The 22,356-nt window shown below is 39.5% G+C and overlaps 2 long non-coding RNA genes across 5 annotated transcripts in view; one reads left to right on the top strand and one right to left on the bottom strand.

Annotated features, from left to right (window-relative positions):
* Positions 1-3,342, top strand: part of LOC123378288 — a 156,493-nt gene extending 153,151 nt beyond the window's left edge. For 2 of the 3 annotated variants that reach the window (XR_006582544.1, XR_006582543.1), the window contains exon 4: positions 2,413-3,342. This is a non-coding gene — a long non-coding RNA (uncharacterized LOC123378288). The remainder of the gene's footprint in view (positions 1-2,412) is intronic. The other variant, XR_006582542.1, reaches the window with a different exon arrangement.
* Positions 1-19,328, bottom strand: part of LOC123378289 — a 33,485-nt gene extending 14,157 nt beyond the window's left edge. For both annotated transcript variants that reach the window (XR_006582546.1, XR_006582545.1), the window contains exons 1-3: positions 18,172-19,328; positions 12,726-12,845; positions 11,812-12,009 (exon numbers count right to left, since the gene is read on the bottom strand). This is a non-coding gene — a long non-coding RNA (uncharacterized LOC123378289). The remainder of the gene's footprint in view (positions 1-11,811; positions 12,010-12,725; positions 12,846-18,171) is intronic.
* Positions 19,329-22,356: the final 3,028 nt, after the last annotated feature.

Here is a 22,356-nt window from a genome sequence, read left to right as displayed (position 1 = left end):
AGAAGTGGGAGGGAGACAAGTCCATCCTGGCGGGCTGGGAAGAAGATTGTCTCCAGGGGTGAGAGATGGAATTGGCCTGGGAAGGTTTAGTCTGAGAGTCTGTTTGGGATGGGGGGGGAGCCTTGCCTGGGAAGAAGACTGTCTCAAAGAAGAACAACATTTGCAGTGGAGGGGAACTTTGGTTTCTTCTTCAAGCCCAATTTGGTTTTCGTCCTCCCCTGGTTTTCTTTTAGTTTTCATTTAGACTTTATTTCTTTAAAGTGCTTTCCCCCAAAGGCTCTAGATGCTTTTACAAATGATTTCAAGTACACAAAAAACAAGCATAGCAATCAATGTGCAACAAACCCAGACTAAATTAACACCCAGCAAAACTCTAAGTAACCCACCCCCTCTGAACCTGTCACGTCACTAAAAACCCAAGAGGACAGATAAGTGTGCCCTATCCATTAATAATTCCAGGCACTTTTGAACCTAGGGGGGGAGTGAATTCCAGACTCTTCATGGAAAACATCTGCTCTGGAGCTCCTGTCATTGAAATTACAGGTCCAGGACCTAGGTAAAGTGCCTGATGGATTATAACTGTGAGGGGGACCTCACAGAGGAGAGGAGCAGTCACTCAGTTTGTCAGGTCCTATTGAAGGCCTTTTGTCAAAACCAATACCTTAAATTTCACTTGGAAACTAATTAGAAGCCAGTGCAGACTGCAGAAGAGTGGTGAAATGTTCTCCCTGCATGAGGCACTGCTTAATAAGCATGCAGCCACGTTCTGCAACCCTTCAAACTGCCTAAAGCGGGTAACCCCATGGAACAGGGTTTTTACGGTAATTGATCTCCAGGCTTTGGAATCGTGGATAGCTGTTGCAGCAGGTGTACTCAGTCCGGGATGATGATATAAACTAGGTCACAACTTCTGTTTTTTAATCCGGTCCATCCAGCTTTGCTTGGCTGCTCCTTAACCAGTTATTCCTCCTCCCAGCCCCATCCTCAGTCGGCCACAGGACCAGCATTTCAGTGGGATGATTTACCCCAGTGTCTGAGATTAGGGCTCAGAAGTGTCCGCTGGGGTCACGCAAGGTGTATAAATAGGACTGAAAGCTACTCTAAATTAAACTGTCTGTTAACAACAGCTGGGGATCAGCCAGGGTATTGGAGCCCATAGCTATGCCCTGGTGGCCAGGAGCTGCTACACCAGCTTTAGGGTGACTTTGTCCCAGTGTACTTGGGAGTCAACCCTGAGGACGCCTGGCATTGTTGCTCTCTGGGTCCTTAGCCAAATCATTTTACTCTCCACCTCGCTATCTCCCTCTTTTATATCAGCTGTCTTAAGTCACTTACAGCATCCCTTCTTTCTTTTTCCATTTTGATATTTTTTCTCATGGGGAAAAAAAAAAGTTTGTTTGTTTTTCTATTTTAATTTAGCTTTCCCATGGCTTATAAACCAGGTGCCATTGTACAAGGGCAGAATGAATCACAAACATGTAACACAGGTGTGGATGCACTCTACGTTTTCCATCAACACTTGATTTAAAATGAGTAATTGGCCGCATATGACTTAGGGCTTGCACTCTCTGTCCGTATGTGCCTGAAACTCTAGCAGAAGCCGGGGAGAGAGAATAGTTAGGGCGTCATCTCATAACAATTCTGAATTAAAATACATGTTTAAAGATTTTGAGGCAAATATTTTAGTTGTAATTTTTTATTTTGGAGGAAGCAGCTGAATATTGCTATGCAACTGTTTAGCCATGTCTAATTCGGCAGTATATTAGAAAGACTTTCAGCTTAATATGCTTGAGTCTATTGTAAATACTCAAACATTCCAGTCAACCAGACTGATAAAAACAATTTAACGGGGCTATTGGCAAGAGTGATCTCAGATTTGCTAAAAGTCATGTCTATGTTCATGCATGCAAAGCAGCATATTTTCACTTACTAATCTGACTGATTGGTAAAATTTTAATGCAAAACAAAACAATGGATGTACATTCAGAATATTAGATTGTTCTTGATTACTTTTTAGTAGACACAAGAGTGTTTTAAAATTCTTATGATATTTTAGGTGAGCTCTCACAAGTTTTCCCTATATCCAAATTTAAAGAATGGTCAGTTGTGATTACAAAATGCATCTTTAAGGGTTTCATAAGATAAAGATATAATGAGGTCTTAGGATGTTTTTCTGACTAAAATAAAGTGCTATATTACTGGGAAATACTGGAAATTAGTGAAAGTCAAAGAAGCATTTAGAGCTGTGATTTTTTTTTCAAAGTCATAATCAATGTATGTTAAGGGTGTTAAAAAACATAATCTCAGAGTAATTATAAGATCCTTGATTCTTTGTTTGTTCATTTTTACAAGGCTTTCATCCTATTTGTTCATATTGTGTTCTATCTTTTCCCCTTTAAATATGCTCTTTAGTGATATCGGGATCAATCCTGTCTTGTGCAGCACTGATAAGAAGATGGGCGTAATGTTTTTGACACTACATAATGTTTCTATTTGTATGGACAACCTGTAACCTAAGAAATACTTTTAAGCAAAGAGAGACTCAACAAGCTGGTGAACTTTACACGTGGAATGAACTGCACCTCAACAAATAAAAAACATTTCTCCAAAGATCTAGCTGCCTATACATTCAGTTAAACAGAAGTTGTAAGAGTATCTGTAATAGCGCCATCTGATGAATCCCAGTAGTATTGCATCCCCCTTCTTGTAAACCTTGTATCATTGTTAACATAAGTTTAGCTGTCTACTGTTTTTAGCAACATTGGGGGTCTAATGTAGATAGGCTCCCATCTCTGGAAACCATTTTTACCATTCTGTCAAACATATTTTTGGCAAGACTAATTAACAGAGAGCAGAATACAGCTGCTGGAGCTAGAGTGATCTACACTTGGGCTCCCAATGTTGCTAACACTGGTGCAGTTGGATAGGTAGTAGTAATGGTAGGAAAAAAATATTTAAAATTGTCTCATGTAGAAAGTCTACAGAAGAAAATGAAAAATTATCAAGTTATCAATATAAACTTAATATGTACTGTCTACCCAATATTCACTACTATTTATATATATATAAATTATAATTGTTATTATAATAATAATCATAGTTTGCGAAAACAAAATTTGTCAAAAGATTGCTACTTATGTTCAAACAAATTATGAACTCTATTATAATAAATTTTCTCAGATTCAGTCTGCCAGTTGCTTTTGCAACATGAATACCTTGGGTAATGTTATTGACTTTAAACATAACATGTCTTGGCTGTGTGAGTTCTGGTGTGTTCAGATGTATTGTGCAGTTCTGATGAACAAAACTTTCTGGTGGTATGGGTCTCCTGCACTCTGATTTGTACCCGTAAGCATTTCACTGTCTGACCACTATTTGTTTTCTGTTTGCCCATTTGATGGTGAAAGGTTGTGTAATAAAAATCACAGGTAGGTACTAGGTGGTGTGTCAGTGTCCGATTCTATCTCCTAAAATATGCCACGTCCAGCAAAGATGCCATTATATTTCCAAAATACTCTGGAAGTTTTTGTGGTTTTCAATCTCTCAAGCTCAAAATAATTACTATAAAAGTATACTACAAGCACATTGTTTGCATTATCAGTGTGAAAGAACCCATTGCTATCTTCTGTCATGGGCTAGATAGCAGGTAATAAAGGTTCAAAGGATCCTTAGAATTTGAGGTGTGATGCTATAGGCAAATTAGACTTTTTAGAAGGTTTTTAATTTGTATATTCATACGAGGCTGAAACTATAGATTTCTGGCCCTGAGCTTGTATAACTTAATTACTGTATGTCCCAAATGAAGATCTCTGTGTGCAGCTTGAAAGCTGGTCTCTTCCACCAACAGTAAAAGATATTACCTCACCCTCCTTGTCTGTATGAATGAATGAATGTTGGTTTTGATCTATTTGATTGTGGAACCAAAATTCTTTTTTTTACCTTTCAAGCAGTTAGCTCCTTACGGAATGTCCAGAATGGAATCTTATGGCAGATGCAATTGTGTTTTTCTTGGTCAACCAGCAATGATAGTTTCCAGCAACATAGATAACTGGAGATTATCTTAGTTACAACCCTAGTCTCCATCACTGTGATGTCTGATACAGGCAAACTGGACATGACTAGATGAACATGTGCATCAGATAATTCCTCCATATTGCCACGCCCTGCCAGAAACAATTGGTGTAATATATCAATAACGAGTATATAATTTTCTGGTTGGTGTTTAACTACCATATCCTATTTTTGCAGGTGCAACATCATTCTTTGTAACCTTGGTGGATGGGGTTGGTTTGGTTTTTTTTAATGATTACATTTCCTGGCTTACCTTTTCTCCCATACACATGTTAATAGAAGCACTCACAGCTCTATACCTGTGCTCGCACCTCTTTTTCAATATAGCTTATTTCTTTGCTTGAGAGAGTTGTACACATAAACCAATGGCTTCCCTTTGAGCAGTAACACAACTCCAAGTTGTCGTTTGGAGGCACACACCTGAAGTGTCACCTCTTTATATCATACTGTAATGTTAAGCAATGTGCCTGCACTGGCAAGTAACTGCGTCACTTTGGTGAAGGCAAACTCTTGTTGGGATATTCCATTGAAATTCTTGAGTCTTTCTTTAGGCGCACCAAGACTTCTGACAATCTCTCCATATCTTTTCTAGCTTAGCATGGTTCTTTGATGGCCTCATATAGTGATTGCTGCCACTTTTGCAAAGATGGCTTTGATATCCTCTGCTGAGTCAATTTGACCTAAATATTTCAGTTGCAGATATAAATCATTTGTTCTCTTTTTTTTTATGTGATCCTTTTTACTCTGCCTCTGCAGCATGTCATGCTGATTAGTATCATGGTCTTCCACTATGGCTGCAACCTCACAAATCACAGTATAGATTTCATCCTCTTTCTTCTGAAGCACTTCTCTAGCTGAATGGACACTGAAGGATCAGTGAGCGATTCAGTTCTTCCCTTGTGGAGTATTAACACTGGTCACTATTGATCTTTCTTTGATCAGTTTTATCGTTCATTACCCAGCTCTGGCATGAAGGGCATTGAAAACCTGAACATCAGCCAGTTTACTCATTGCGTCATCACATGTAGGCATCTGGCAATGCTCTCGCTGGATTGCCTTGGTGAGTTCTCGTGGATTTGGGCATAGACTCAACTGTCTTTTGTGTGGTTTTTCTGCTGTTCCCTTGGACTCACCCTCCCCCCCAGCTACTTTGTAAATTATCCCTAAGTTTTCCATCCTCAAAATCTACTTAGCTCATTGACGTCACATTACATCTGAGATTTTTTTGGGAGGGTGAGGCTGAGGGGAGGACATGTACTCTATGATCTACAATGGTATCCATTTTTAGTCTTGTATTTCTCTGGAAACTGCCTTGACCCATGCAATACCTGAATATACTCTTTAATTACTTCATCTGGTTCAGCAGGTATTAATGGTACTGTAAATGGGATGTTTGAGTATACCAATTTGATCAAGTTAAGATCCAAGCATAATCTGATACCAAGCGTTAGTGGGCTTCTGTATATGAAATGTAAAATTGTAGACATTTTGCAACCTCATTGTGCTAACATAGTCTGGTGCTTGTACCTTGCACGTCCAATGGCTTGCGCCTCTCTAATGAAACAGTTGTGTTGGGATGGCGTTAGAAATCTTTAATTGATAAAGAGCTTTGGGGGGTGTTACATTGACTTGTGCACAAGTCTCTGGTTTGAAATTAACCTGGCAACACTTCTCCCCAGTAGTAACCTTTGTGGACCTTTGTGGGTTCTGTGATTCGAGATCTGGGTCCAGTTAGGCAGCTGCAACTGAACCTATTGTTGTGCTACTCATGTTTGCGCAAGGGTAAAAAATCAGCTGTGGCTGTTCACCTGCCCCCAATAGATTATTTTGACTTTGCTCCGATTTGCATACTTTATCTGTTCTTTTTTTTTTTAATTTCTGACTCCTTTGTAATTTTGCTAGGGATTTATCTGGCTTTGTCGCTGCCCCCACTTTTGCCAGAGGCTCGCCCCTTATCTATGGGCTTGTCGTCTGCCTGCTTGTGTGCATGAGATATTTATTTATTTTCATTGTTTCCTAAAGGCACGGTGATGCTTTGCTGCTCCATACGCTGCCTTCTCCTTAAATGTTGATTTTAGCTGGACTTTTGCCAGGTCGAGTGTTGTAGCAAAAGCATATTGCTTCATTTAAATCAAGATCAGTTGCCCAAATATGATCCAATTCCTAATAGTTTTATCCATTTCAGTAAATGCAAAATCCTTAGCCAACAACCCTTCGGTTCTATACTAAATAAATGATTTGATTATTTTAGTCAGAGAGATTCAAGCAGTGAACATCTTTGCTGCTGTTATGCTGAAGAATTAGCAATACAGCATTTCTCCAAGATCTAACTGGCCATACAGTCATTTTGACAGAACCTGGAAGACTGTGTGGAACAGCACATCTAGTGGCTCCCAATAATATTACGTTGGAGACAGAGAACACAGAGTGTCTCTCCTTCCTGCCCCCACTGAGTGCATGTTCAAAGTAGTGCTCAGAGTAGTGCAAAAAAGAGGTCTCGACTATGACACCATTATAAATGACGTGCCCAAGCTTGTCCTCCCCTCCCCATCTTGCCCACCCAGCACTGACTAGCGTCTGTGTCACAGTCAGTGCTAGCAGGTGGCAGGTAGGAGTGCACTTTGCCGCTCTTACCCCAATGAATTAAAGCAAGGTACTCCCCACACACAGTGCCATGCCAGGCATGCCCAACACCCCCCGCCACATGATGCCCAACACGATGTCCTGCCATGGCCCGAAGGGCTCTTGTCACAAACATGCTGGCCTGCATCTCAGTTCCTTCCTGCTGTGCCAATCAGGACAGGTCTGCCATGTCATGTTGGTTGCCAATCATGTCTGCCAAATGTTCCTGTGTTCATACAGATATTGCTAATAAAATAATTATAATTAATCATAATAAATAATCACACAATGTTGCTTAAAGACAGAAGAAGAGGCCTCTGGAGCTGACCCTGTTGTTTGATGTGTTTTGCATAAATGCACCTGGTAGAAATAAACAAAAAATTAGGAAAAGGGAGGGAAGAAACACCATGTTTTATTTTAAAATTGAATAGTTATAGTTGTACAATAACAAAGCACCCAATGCCACTGTAAGAATGGATCCAATAGCCCTAGTCAAGCTACAGGCCTTGCCAGTACCTATGAACGAAACTGTCCCTGGGAATTTACAGGGAAAGGCTATACATGTAGGAGGCTCAAAAGGGAGTCAAAATAAAATAGAGTCTAGTAGGAAAAGCAACCGAGACATGTCACCAACAGGCTAACTACACAGCTGATCCGGAGCTGATCCAAAGCCATCCTCTAGTCCACACAATTGCTTGTGCACTGTACAAAGGAGCCAGATGCTCCTGTTGAAATTGCATCTTCCACAGGTTGCCAGCTAGAGCGCACTCTATCCCAAAAAAAGGAACGGAATGACCATGTTGTTCTTGGTGAAATGCCACCTTTTGTACTAAATTAGCTGAAGAAAGCATTCAAACGGGATGTTTTGGATCCGTGTGTTTTCAAGCCCATCCTGCCCACAGAAAATATTTGCTTCATCCCACTTTCAGGCAGAGTTGGAAACAAATATCTGATGAACACAGGCAGGCAGGGCACACACACCTGTAAATAAGGGGAGAGCCTGTGGCGAACATGAGTCATGTTGAGAGGTCCTTGCAGGTGCCAGGAATAGAATGGAATTATTGTCTTAGCTGGAGAGAGAGAGTGAGAGAGAGAATGTAGCTAAGACTGTGTGTGTGTGTGTGTGTGTGTGTGTGTGTGTGTGTGTGTGTGTGTGTGTGTGTGTGTGTGTGTGTGTGTGTGTGTGTGTGTGTGTGAGAGTGATATAGGGAAACTGAGACACAGAAAGGTAAAGTGACTTGCCCAAGGGCAGGAGAACCCGACTCCCAGTCTTCTACCATAGCCAATGGACCTTACTGCCTCACCTTTCTTCTCTATCAGACTTCTCACCATGGTATCTAAGTGCCAGACTACAACTAAATTTAGCAGGGAGCATGCCCAAATGGGGTTAGCATCTCACAGTCTCCACTAGTTCCTGTATTAATTATTCTAACTCATTATAGCAAGGTCAAATATATTTACTCCTCCTTCACTTCATTCTTGGGAACAGTGCTTCAGAGCAATAATCTATGTCATGCGCCTAAAATGTGCCTCCCAACTAAATCATATACACCACAGCTCAATGACAAGGTCAGAAAACACTGTAGCAAACTAGCTTATTATTACCAGGTTATTTTTGCTTCTTTTTTGTTTTGTTTATATAAAATTAGATTCATTTAACAAAATATGTGGAGACCAGGATGTTACAGTCTGCAGTTCTTTTTCTTCAGCCCCTTTTAATCTGCTTAGTTTTAAATCATGTAAAACCAAAATATGAGGCCTGACCCTCAGTTGGAGTAAACTGACATATCTGCACTGAAGAAATGGCAAGTACATTAATTTACATCTGTCTTGGATCTGGCCCATGAATTTTAATTTGACAGATTTCCACATGCAAAAATCAGATTGATGCAATACAATGTTTACAGTATCGTAAAAGAGATTTTTTTTTATACAACCTTATCTCAACTCCTCTTTATCGGATTTTCTGATTTTTTTGTCCAGGTTGAAAATATTCACTGTTGCAAATTCAGTATCCAATATATAGAGAACACCTACCACCACTCTTCTTAGTGCACACACAATTTTATAAAATATTAGTGAATGTGAGTCACTTTATCAGCTCTGTGACCGGCTTTAGCAGTTGTTGTAACTCAGTAAGGGCATTGCATTCATACAGGACTGCACTTTGCTTTCCTCTGTGTTTTACAGTTGCAAGATCTCCAGTTAATTCTCTTAATGTGAGCAAAATAGTAATTCTCAGATTATAATTCTCAGAAATAACACTATTAAATTTTAATTATCTATGTTGAAGCAATAATAAAATGTTGATGAAGTGACAGGAATTTTATTGAAAGATATTAATGAATATAAGAAACTGTAAAAAGCATGAATGAACAAAACAAATCCTAAATGGCAAATCGCCATTGCTATTCAGGTATATACTGAGATGGGATTATTTTTGTGTCATTTTGTATTCATTATATAGTGCCTGATGCTTTAGATATTGAAATCAATGCTAAAATTTTCATTGGCCTCAGTGGAAGTAGGATTACATCTGTACAGCTTGAATGATCATTACCTTATAAATTATAAGGGTTTTTTAAAAATAGTTCCTCAATTTAAACTGATTTTTAGAAAAACTCAGTTCTGTTTCTCCATTCACCAATTGTAATCTAGAAAGCCCTTTTAGAAATATTGGAAATATCACTGCTAACACCATTGCCAGTAAACTGAAATTCTCTGTCTCTAAATCAAACATTTAATTTTGAAAATAAAATATTTTTATGACATAGTTCTTTACTTGGAAAAGTATCATACTATCAAAACGCATCTGGATATTTGTGAAAACGAAAACTTTATCAGGTTTCAATGTATTGGGAAGTAGGGGTGTTAATTTAAAAGAAACCCAGAAGGAAGTATTTGTGTTTTATTTCACATGCTGTTGATTATGACAAGCCTGCAGTTCATTTAATTTTATAAGTGGGGGGACAGACAGACAGAACCAGTGGATGGGTAGGTGGCTAGATTAAAAACCAGAAATTGGGTTCTCCCTGATAGATTTATAGTAAATAAAAATCAGACTTTAAACATTTCAAGACAGGCTAAACATGTCTTTGCCAAATACAGTTTTCTACTAGTAACTCTATTCTGTCAGAACATAATGAGTCAAGTTTCTCCTCAGCTTTCTCAGAGAAATGGGATTGCTGAAGCCAATGGGACCTTTGTATGAGTAAGATGAAGTAGGATTTGGTCTGGTATGTGTAATTGTCCTGTACTTGCTACATATAGATTTCATAATCGACATGTATGTCACTTGTGCCTAATTCAGTGGTTGCAAAGAATTTCTGCCGTAAACCCCTATCAGTTAAAGATTTTCTGCACTGTCCGTTCTATCTGAGGAGAAGAGAGCAAGTTAGAGAGGGGGCTTTTTATTGTTATATTTGGCCCAGTATCTTTGGGTGTATGTGTGCGAACCCCTCAGGTGGAAATGAGTGGGAGAACAAGACCGCTCGTGGAATGACCATAGCATTCCTCTCATCCAGCACTTTGAGAACAGTGTGGCCCTGCTACCCCTGTCTCTCTCTCATAGAGGCTAGAGTATTTACAACGTAATACAAGTTGAGGCATGTTCGTAGACTTCCTTTGTATGTTAACTTAGCATTTAATTGATCATTTGGGAGCAGAATGAATGCTAATCATTAAGTTTTATATTACTGTTTCTATTACTCAAAGCCTTCTAACCTGTGCTCAGTTAAGATGTCGCCTATGTAAATGAAAGGTAATTCCACATTAAAAAGACATTTTCTGGAGCATTTTTATTCAGTTACATTTCTGCTGACTTAAAGGACATCTAATACAGCGAAGTAGCGCTTTGGAATGTAAATATGGATATTAGTTCACTAGGCCAGGATAGTATTTCTCTGCAATAGGTTTCAGAAATACGTACTCTATGTACTGGTTATGGCATTTGAAACTCAAGGCTTACCCGGACTGCGGGGGTGGGGGAGAAGGGAACCATCTCATATGAACAAAACATTTTCTGTGAAAGACTTAAATTCCTTTTGGTTTCCATGTGCAATACAGTCAGCATTTTTTGAGTTTTCACTGATGTTCTCACACAAGCAAAGTGACGCTTGGAAATACACCATTACAACTTAATATATCCAGAATGTAATTTGTACTTAGCAGAAAGATATTTAGGACCATTTGCCTCAGCCATAAGACTTTCAGCTGCACAGTGGGAGGTAGTGCTTCAATGAAACCTTTGTTTTTAATCTTCTGATACAGTCACTGAGGCAGTTGGCTGGCTTTAAAATTACATCAGTCTTCTTTGTAAGCTAGGGCTTGCACACATTACTTTGGGGCACCTACCAAATCATATCATTTCATGTGCGGAGCTACCATGAGTTATCTCTGGTTTATCTTTGTCCAGGAAGCACAGAACTAAAGGTTTAAAGTGAAGAAGGGAAATAAAAAAAATATATAATCTTGGAGCCCTCATTTCAATCTTATTGTACAGTGCAGAACAATTAAATAATGTTTACTTTGTTTCTGCTTCCTAAAATTAGATTATGATTCCCTGAGTAAGTACAATGATATTGAACTTGGACAACCAGGGATTTTAATCACTTCAAAGCATTGCCCTATTTTGACTGAATATTGCTCCTCTGTTGAAAGACTGTAGAAAAGCAAGTCCTCGTGCACATTCATCTGCATAGCAAGTTGGGTGGTAGTCGGGACATAATATAAAACTGTTGCCTAGTGTTCCACTAAGCTCTGCCCTCCTCTGAAAAAATCCCTCATAATTCAGGCAACAGCTGGAAAGCTTAGCCTAATGGTCTGTGCTTAAATGTGGAAGGTCACAGGGTACTGATCTAAGGAGCTAAGAAGTCTTGCTCACCCGACTGTTGACACTTAGTAAACGGAGGAGGAGGTGCCTATGCGTGCATCTGAGAAAGCCATACCCAAGCAGAAAAAAGAATAGGAAGCTACTTCTATTCAAGATTTGCAGGGGTCCTGGAACCAGTAGGGAAAAGCAACAAGGCCCTTCACTGCCTCTAAGTTACCTTGTATTATAACAGGATTAAAGTACATTTAGCTTCTCTATTAGCATACTTTAGCCCCATTTAGGCTTACTTGATGTTTCCGATGGCCTTTGATCAGCCTTGCATGGTGCTGGTCAGTTTCAGGACACAGCAGTCAAAAAGCGAGACTGTGAAATTATCCTGATGTTGAATCTCACAGGAGATATTTCTGGCTGTTTAAATTCTCTCATCCCCAATATTCTTGGGGGAGGTGGGGGTTCTTTCTTCCTTTCTTTTCTTTTTTTTTTTCCTTAAGAAAGAAATTTACACATTGTTTGTTTAAAAAAAAAGAGAGAGAGAGAGAGATTAAAAGGAAAAGGTGTTTTAGTAACCAATAGTAATTAGTTCCTTGTTTGAAATCAGAATGCTGGTTTATGTGCCTGTGTAGCAGCATCTACTCAAAATACTATAATTTCTACAGTGTCTGACTTTTTATTGCTTACATTTGCATATAAATTAAATCCATATTGTAGCTTTAAGGCAAGCTGGGCTTAGAATTCCGTGCAGCTTAGGGTTCTATTGTTTTACATCTACTTTCTATACTGCGGTTAAATGAAAAGGGAGGTGAAAGTAAAGGAGGGAGAAATTCAGCTTTGTAAAATGTTTAATTGCTTCTCCATCAATTATGGATAAATTAATATTTAAACTTTGTGCTTTAAGAAATTGTTTACAAAATCCACTTCCTGGTGTACATTGTTCTTTGTGCTGACAGCAACATTTATATTGGAATCATCGATGGAAATTAAAAATCACTAAAGATAAATTGTGTTTTCTTTTTTACAATTTTCTGTAAGTAAATATTGTTAATTGAATTGTAAATATTTTAAAGATCCTTTTTCCAGAGAGCAATCATAAAAGCGGCATCATTCAACCTTGTTTCAGATGGGACAGTTTATGTGCATGGAAAGATCCCGTATTGTTTAGTTCACTTGATTTTCTTTTTTCTTTTTCTTTTTTTTCCCTTACCTCTCTTTTGCTTTCTGTTGTTGTCTCTGCTAAAATGATATAGGTTGGCCTTTTTGAATTTCTGTTCCAGTGAGTTTCAGAAATCCACAGGCTGCTAATGCTAACACATCAGGGCATCGCCTGGGAAGACAAGAGACATTTGCAAAGATGAGTAACTAGAAGCAAATGGCGCCTCAAAGTCTCTGTTTAAAAATTCTTTAATGAGATACAGTACATTTTTTTAGCTCTTTTTCTTGGGCTAATGCCTAGTATGTACCAACCACTGGGCCACATTTTCACGAAACATCTAAATCAAAAATCAGAAGATTACACAGGGACGTAAGAAAATCTTAGGATGGCAGGAAGCCAGGAAGTCCAGCTAGGCCTGTCCCTTCCTAGCATTACCAGTTGTTCTCCATACTATATACTTTTTTCTCTGTATTGGCTTCTTGCTCCTTTTGAAAACTGGTCAGACTGGTTGCTTCTAGAGCAGCACTTGTTAATTTATAAAACATACTGACTGGCAAAAAAAAATATTAAATTCCTCCAGCTCAAGACCTTTCGTAGCTTGAGTCATGTGTCTCGGTCTTATATTAGACATTAGCTCTAATAACTGCAACATCTTGCCTCTCAATTCCCTCCAGCATTCTCGGCAGCTCAGTGATGTCCCCTCTTAATCTTTTCTTTTTCTAGGAATACAGACCTAGTTTCACTAACCATTTCTGAATCACTAAGGACCTCCAGTCTCTGTGTCATTCTGGGACTTCATTGTACTTTTTCCATTTCCGTAATATTCCTTTCATAATTAGGTAATCAAGACTGTGCACATTCCCCTGTTGCTTTCTGAGAGCTATTTTATTTATCATTTTTATATTTTATTCTTCATTTAAAAAAATAATCGTCACAAACCCATCTTGCTGTGCTCATTGCTAGTCTTTGCAACCGTGTGCTTTCTATCCTGGTATCTAGGCTTGGAAGAATTAGATTTTTATTTTTTATCATTTTGACGGATAATGTCGATGTTTCTATTTAAGTATTTTTTTTCAGTTTTTACAGTTGCATGAAATTATGGGTTTTAAGCATTTTTATTTTTAGCTATTAAATGTCCAGAGTTGTGGAAAATTATTGGGGTGTCAGGCAATGGGGGGAAATTGGGGTGTCAGGTGTGGGGGAAATTATAATTCTTTAATGACAGCTGATGTTGAGATTCAAAAAGTTAAAGCTTGATAACTGTTAAAGCAAATTGTCAACATCAGATGTCCAAATATACAAAGTAAACATCCTTAAATCAAACTCTGCTACGATCTCAAGCAGCATTTTTCTTACCTTGCCTTGTCGATGGAATTTTTTTTGTTTTCTTTTGTTTTTTTGTCACTTTGTGTGAAATTGACGCTTACCAACATTTACCAATTAAAAATCTAATCTTTCCAAGCCTACTGTTGCCTTTGTCCTCTTTCCCTGGTTCCTTCTGTTTATACGCATGCTTAATTTTAAGCGTGTGAGTAAGTATTGAGTAGTCCCGGGCCATTGAAGTTAGTGGAGCTACTTGCCTGCACATGGATAAGTGTGTGTTTGCAAGATCGGTGCATTAGATTGTAGACTCTATTTTACTATTTGCTTGGTCAATACTTAGCACAATGCAGTCCAGATGCTGCTTGAGTTTCTGTCCACTATTGTTACAGTAGTAGTAATAACATAGCTCTTTTAATTCATAGATCTCAAAGCACTTTACTAAGGAAAGAGGCTTATCCATATGCCCAGTCTACAGATAAGGAAACTGAGACCCAGACAGGTGAAATGACTTGTCTAATATCACATTCCATCTCAGTGTCAGAGCCAGGAATACAAGCCAAGTCACCTGATTCCCTATCAGGTACTGACCAGGTGGGTCATGCGGCCTCAGTCATGGCCTCACTAATCGTTTTCACATCAGTGAAATAATGTTTTGACATATGCCTCCTCCATATCCAGATTATTTTCATCCTCTTAAATCCTTCCCCTCCTATTCCTTTGTGGGATCTGACTAATTATGAAGGCTAAGTTTTTTGACCTAAGGCCCTTATCATCTTTTATTTCTCCATAAACCATCCATGCTCATGGTGCCATTTCCTTTGTTTTGACTGCTCAGTGGGTCTTTCCGTTGACTTCAATGGACTTTGGATCAGGCCCTCAGTTTCCAGTTTTGAAGTATCAGTAAACTGCATTTTCTTGCTGTATGTTTGGGGGTTTTTTCCCCCTTCAAAGTCATAAATATATTAAACGTTCAGGTTCTGGTTTCAGATAAACATACATAATTACTATTAACTTCAGTTCCATAGAGGCTCAAATTATTATCATAATTCATTAAGGGCCAAGTTCCAGCTTCAGTTCCATATACAGGCTCTCGCTGACTTCAGAATATAATCCCAAAGTAAGATCGTATTAATTTGTACTTCTACAGTGCCTTCTATCTGAGGATCTCGAAGCATTTCATAGACGTGAGTGAGTTCAGTTCCACAAAAAACCCACAAGATAGATAGGCGGTATTGTTCCCATTTCACAGATTGAGCAAACTGAGACAGAGAAAGTCTTAGAGCTCTTTCCTTCAGGGTTCAGAGCATTCTGGTCCTGTTCCGGTAAAGCATTTATGCTTAACTTTGAGTTGTCCCATTGACTTTGACCCAGGGTTTTGCTGAACTGGACCCAGAGAGTTCATCACTTTGCAAGACAGAGCTCCAAGTAACTTCCCCAATATTACACAGGACATTTGTGGCAGGTTGAGACCCAAGTCTCTTGACTTCCCATTTGGCATATCAATCACAAGGCTAAATAATAAAAATGTGTGCTAACGCTCTAGCACTACTACTAGTCATGTCTGTCTGTCTCAACTGCTTCTATTCACAATTAGCCACAGCCTTTGATATCCAAGCCTGTCTATTGTATAATTAAATACCTCATCCCCCATACCAGGCTAGCAGGTATTGTAGTGCCCTTTCAATGTAGTGCTGCCAAGCGATGTCCTTGGTATAGTACTGTACACTTAAAGTTTGAGACATTTTCTCCATATTTTTCCTTATCAACCTATTTAGTTACTTGTTCATAATTTTCCATTTCTAGGCCTGACCCAACACCAGTCGAAGTCAATGGAAAAATGCCCGTTGATGTCAATGGGCTTTGGTCAACCCCTTTTATGAATTAATGATATTTTAATGGCATAATTTTAAGGTATTCTGCTGGTCTGTCTCTCCTTAATGTTTCTGAAAGGGATGGTGAACCAATTTGGAGAGAATTGGAACACGCTGCAGTCTTGAAAGACTGATTACCTTTTTGTCATTACTTTTTACCCCCCTGCCCTTCCATTCTCCTGCCAGCACTGGAAGGGGAAGAGCCGTTCACAACATCAAGGGCTTGTCATGAGCAGCACAACCTGAAACAGGAATCCCACAAGAACGTCTGTTCCCATGAAATTTTCAGCCCGGTTCTGTAGACCCAAGAGGTTTAAACAATCATCCAAGTTTGGGGGAGAAGAGGCTAAACTAAATTGAGACCAAACTCCACCACGTTTTGTATGCACCCAGGAGTGGCTTCTTGGTGTCTTCTCCAATATTAAATTCAGACTTACACAAAACTAAAACCTGTATCTTCTTTATGAACCTTTCTTCTAGTGTTATATGAGGTTCTCTCCAGTGTTAGCTTCAAAATCGGTTGTAAATATCCCTCTTACTCCTTGAAGCTGAAAAGATGTTTGACCATATTGAACAGCTTTTCTATTCTTAACCCTTCAGAGATTTTACACTGAGAATAAATTACTCAGCTGGGTGCATTGTTTCTAGGGCAAGCCCCAGGTAAGCGCCTGCATCGGCAGTTCTGATTTTTACGGACACATAAGAGGACTTCTCTCTTTCTCGTCTCATTTTTGTCATGATGGTGGGAATCCTAGCTCAACTGAGTTCTCCAGACATACCAGGTCTGGTTGTCAGACAAGATGTCATATCGCTTTTGACAGACAACTTTCTAATCTTCTGTACAGACCTGGATTGATGCACCCTGCCCTATCCCAGATGCTAGGAAATAATAACTCAGTATCTGGCTATGATGCTGTTAGATAAATCTGAGCCTTTTCTCATTGTCTGTTAGCCATTAGATTCTTATGGTGCCTCTAACTTGGGTTTTAGATATTGGAATCCCCAGTATGTGCCTGCAACATAAGCTGCTGCTTATGGTGAATTCCATCTGAATAATGGTCTGATCTCTCACAAGAAGACTGAGGCCTTGTTAAAGTAAATACGTTTTGTCTTTACCAACATCTGGTTGACAACCCCACTACCATCCTGACAATTCTCTAAATCCCCTAGATCATGGAGCACATTTCAAGCTCTCTGACTTCCATTTGAGGAAAGGTAATAAAAAAAAAAAGGTAATAATGGGAGATATACCAATCTCCTAGACCTGGAAGGGACCTCAAAAGATCATCCAGTCCAGCCCCCTGCCTTCACTAACAGGACCAGTTTTTGCTCCAGATCCCTAAGCAGCCTCCTCAAGGATTGAACTCACAACCCTGGGTTTAGCAGGCCAATGCTCAAACCACTGAGCTATTCTTCCCCCCCTAGGAACATGATCTAACGGGCTGTAGTTTGTTCACTGCTTTGCTTTGGTGGCTCCCATGGTCTCATGAATAGTGAAATATGATGAGCTCTCAGGGGCAAAACTTCCATTTACAAATATACTCCAAGTAGGGTGACCAGATGTCCCGATATTTGGGGCTTTTTCTTATATAGGCTCCTATTACCCCCCCCCACCCCGTGTCGTGATTTTTCACACTTGCTGTCTGGTCACCCTAACTCCCAGTGGCCTTTTAAAATTTGAACTGCATATGCCATATCTTTGGTCACACTCTACACATGGAACAAAATTCAATATCCTAGGAATCTTTCAGGAAGGATCCTTGGTTAATATGTTTCAAGTCCTGGAGGATGCTGGTATGTTTCCTGCATCATATATATGTTCCTGTATCATATATTCTTGGGAGGTGTATGATTTTTTTTCTCATTCATTTTTGTGTCTAGAGCAATTAGTTTCTAATATTTTCAGCTGCATCATATCGCACACTTGGAGGGTAAGGCTCCACTACAGTACAGTTGGCTGAATCACGTAATATCCTGTTCAAAAACTTTTCACCACATTAGAAAGAAGGTTTTCAGCTGTCTTCTCAGTAGTACTTTATTATTTGTTGTTTGTCCAAACAGAAAAGAGGGCTAAATCTGTTTTTGTTTTTAAAGAGTAAATAGTTCAGCCTACTCCAGTTGATGTGAAGAGATACAAGGTTTGTGAAGCCAATGAAAATCAAGTCAATACTCAACACATACAGGGGCAAATTTTCTCCTCCTGTGTATGATCCCCTTTTTACAGATAAAGGTCATGCTGACCTGGACTGATCTTTTATGGGAAAGGACTGGAAGAATACATGGGAATCTGTCAAAAAACCTACCTCTTAGGGGTAAAAAGCAAGGGCTTCTCCTGTGTTTATGTCCATGCATGTACCAACAGGGGCATCTGCTGAATTTCTCTCTCTGTGCATACCATGAGCCCTTTCCTGTTCATGATTCATCGTGGTATGTATGGCAGCATGGCAGGGCAGATGTAGGGAGACAGGCACTTGCATCCTCATATGATTCAGTCCCTTTGGACAGCAGTTCTGATCCCAGGTTTTTTATCACCTGCTCCAGATTAGGAATTCTGTTAAGATTTGGAGCAGAAGCTATTGTTTGACATGAAGTTTTGCTCCTGGTCTGGTAGATTATGCATGCAGACAGGTCTACTCTATAGTTTTCTTCTGAAAAAGCATTCCATTCATGGGTTTCTTTCTGGCTTTCTTGCTGTCAGATCTCTCTCCTACATCCCTCAATCCTTTGTCTGTTCACTAATCACTGAAGCTGGTTGGAAAATGATCCAAAAAAAAGACTTTTTTTTTATTTTGAAATTTTTCATGAAAAAATTGTGAACATCCTAAAATTTTGAAAATGTGTTGGTCAGCTTGTGGCCCTGCCTGAAATCTTCAGTGGACATGTAGCATTACATCGCTGTTACACATACACCTCAGCCTCTCTTAAACGTAAAACAAGGGGGCCCATTCTGAAGCTGCTGTTTGAGCACTCCCCAGTTTGTCCTGGTTAATATTACAGTTGGAGATGTGAAGGGTGAGCTCACTTGAAATACAGCATACCAATAAAATATTAGAGATGTAGGCACCGGTCTTCAAAATTAGGTGCCTAAAGTTATGCACCTAATTCCATGCTTAGAAGTAGCTTAATAAAAGCTGTCGGATTTTCAGATGTGTTGGAACCCAGAGGTTTGAAGAGAGTTGTGGGTGCTCAGCACCTCAAAAAATACAAGCCACTTTTTATTTTAGTGCTTACCTGTAGATTTAGGTGTGTAACTTTAGGGACCTAAACTTTAAATTTGGAGCTGAAATTCTTATTGGCAAATTACAAGAGTAGAAGCAAAAATAATAAAATTGGTAAAAAAAAAAAGTCACTCAATCAAGTATTATGGAAAAAGTTACTTGGAGGGCCCTGCCCTTCTATTGTTTAAGATATTTGGTAATCTTACATGGCAGAACAAAGTCTCTTTCTTATACTAAAGTCTCTCGCCTTCTGTCTGTCAGTTCCGAGTTCAATCATACAGTCACAATGAAGTATAGGTAAAGTTCTAGAATATCTGTTTGTGTCTTATGGTCTTACTCTTGACTGACAAGCACTATATCTAGATCAGCATATAGCTTAAGTCATGTCCCTGAAAGCAGATTAGAGAGGTAAAATCAGTTCGGACGACATGCTTCTTGTTCCCCCTCCTACGCATCCAACCGGTCTTAGGCCATTGTTTCTTTAAGTCACAACTTGCAGCATCACATATATAATGAACAAATCTCAATAAGGATATCTAAGGCACATTTGGGCAAGTTCCTGGATGCTCTGGGCCAAAAGCTTACACACCAATAATATGATTTATTCAGATCATACATATCTAGCTATGCTAAGATCTTATTAGCTCACATAATCAAAATTCATGCATCCAGTCACAGCTATCTGTCTCAGATACATTGTATTAGCTTTCTTTTTGTTTTTTATTAGTATATTTATGGGGAGGAATAAAGAGACACACAGAAAATAGTCATGAGTAAGTTTATGTGTTGTCCAGAGCCAACAGCAGGGGCCTTCCAAATCCTACAGAGAGTCTGCATGGGCATGGAGACTGGTGTACTTTGTTTTTTTGAGAGGTGATCCCCTTCAGACCTGGTTTACAAAAAATTAGTGGGACAGTGTGAAGAAGCCTCCACTCCAGTGCTATCAGTCAGACTTTTTGACAAACACTACATTAACTTTAAGTAAATAATTAATCTGAATGTGTGCCTTGAAAAACTAGAGTGGACAAGAAAGTCTGGATTTAAAATATCTGCAACATTAGATTGGTGTGGCATCGGGGTTCTTCTTGAAAAGTAGTGTCTGGAGCCTACACCATTCTTCCACTTTTCCCATGACCAGGAGAGTCATGGATGTACTAGCTGAGACAAACTTAATTTGACGTGGTGCGAACTGGGGATTATGCTAGTGAAAATGTTGGGAAGTGACAGAAATATATGGATCAGCAGTCAAGTAGAAGTGAAGCAGCTAAAATAATCACTTGTGTATAGACAGGGAAGAAATAATGTTAAGCAGCCTTGCTGATTATATAATGCCCCATGAATTAAAAAAAGTGTTAAGATTCAGCGCAGTACAAATATATTTGTAGAGCATTTTCTAGGATGTCAGTATACAAATGCTGAAACAATTACAACGTAAATAAATGAAATAGTTCTGAGCCAGGTTTTTGATGCTTAACCGTAGGCAACTGCTTTTGAATATGTGGGGTTAAATCCAATAATTATAGAATAGGCCACTTATACAGATGTACCTATTTGCCTTCCTGACGGCTATCCCCACCCCCATCCCCCAAAAAAGACCTGTGAGGACAAGCTTGGGAAAGAGGACATTTCAGAGCCACACTATCAATGACTGGAAACAACAGATGTTCACAGAGATTCGTCAGAACATAAACAGAGCAGTCTGCCAGCAAGTAAGTATTCATCTGAAACCCAGTGACTTCCATTAGCCTTTCAGGGCTTACTTCACTACATGTTTGTAATGTCCTTTGAAATCCTGGGATAGCAGGTGCTATAGAACTGAGGACGCTACACCATTAGCACACATATTCCTGAGCCCATGTGTTTGGTCTGTGTGCTAACTTCTAGGATTTGATGCCTTAGATAATCAAAAACTTTCAAAAATGATTTTACCATGAATCTCACATTTCCTCGCTTTGGAGATGATTTTACATTATGTTTAAAATTATACATGCTTTCCCCACAATTAAACCAGTGGAACAAATGTTTCATCTTATATAATCACCTAGCAAAATGATATTAGCACTATCCCACCTTCCATATTACTACTGTCTCATTCCTCTGGGTAAAATATGTAGGTATTAAAATATTTAAAAAGAGTATTAATTAATAAAGACTAAAAAATCTGGGCGTGGTGCAGATTAGTCATCCTGTCTCTGGAAATGTATTCTACTGTGGACGGAGTTTTGTGCCCCAGCATATTCAATATCAAGACTTCATCACTGGTGGCCACGTCCCACATGTGGGTCACAAGGAAATGTCCACGAGGTAGAAAAAAGGCAGCTTTGCAGTCTCTTGAAATACTGTTCCTCCAGAGCTGAGCACTGTGTGAGCAGGGAGTTGGAAAGCACCCAATCCAGCAACCAACATCAGTAACCCCCTTCCAGCCCACGCTCCCATTCCTTCTACCAGCTGCACACTCAACGCCCCGATCCCCCACCCCACCCCGAACACTCTACTGCCCCTGTCCCCAGCCCTGGCAACACCCACCAAGACCATACCTAGTACTCACAAGCACCCCCCTTACCCACTCCTCCCATTAGCCCCCAACAACAGCACCATCCGAACCCTCAAAGCCTCAGCCTCAGAAACTATTCCCGGTGTCTTGTTCCGGCCACAAAGAATTGTGAGATCCAAGCAGGTCACAACATAAAACTAAGTGTGGTTTTAGGATTCCAGATGGAAACCACTGCTCTTGACACTTTTATTATGAGAAAGATTATTTGGCAGCTATAAATAATCACTTACTTCTAGAGAGTGCTAAATGAGATGTATAGAGATGTATTTTCATCCATTTTAATATGTTTGAATTCCATATGATTTGCATATCTACTGGACACGTAGACACTATTAACCAATATAGGTTTGTTATCAAAACACATGAAGCCAAAGTCATCATTAGTGCATAAAACTCCATTGGCTTCACTGGAGTTGCCCCAGGAATTAATCTGGCCTATTATTTTTACTTTGCCAACTCTCATTGCAACTGGAGGCTCATTGGACCCAGCACTGAGGGGCATGGGGGTCCACAAGGCCTTGTGCAGCCCCACTCTTCTCTCCTCTTGTACTTTATGCAGTAGGACAAGACCTTTTGTGTGTTTTGCTGGTTAAGCGACCATGTCCATTTTGGAGAAGAAGAAGGCGGGGCTAATGGGTTTAAATTGTATCCATGGACTGGTGGATTGCTCACTCCTTGGAAATATTGGTGGAGGACCTAATCGTTCTTGACCCAAA

This window comes from Mauremys mutica, chromosome 10, assembly GCF_020497125.1.
Source record: "Mauremys mutica isolate MM-2020 ecotype Southern chromosome 10, ASM2049712v1, whole genome shotgun sequence".
Classification (NCBI taxonomy): domain Eukaryota; kingdom Metazoa; phylum Chordata; order Testudines; family Geoemydidae; genus Mauremys; species Mauremys mutica.
The sequence above is the reverse complement of the archived record's forward strand: the minus strand, read 5'-3'. Positions and strand labels throughout refer to the sequence as shown.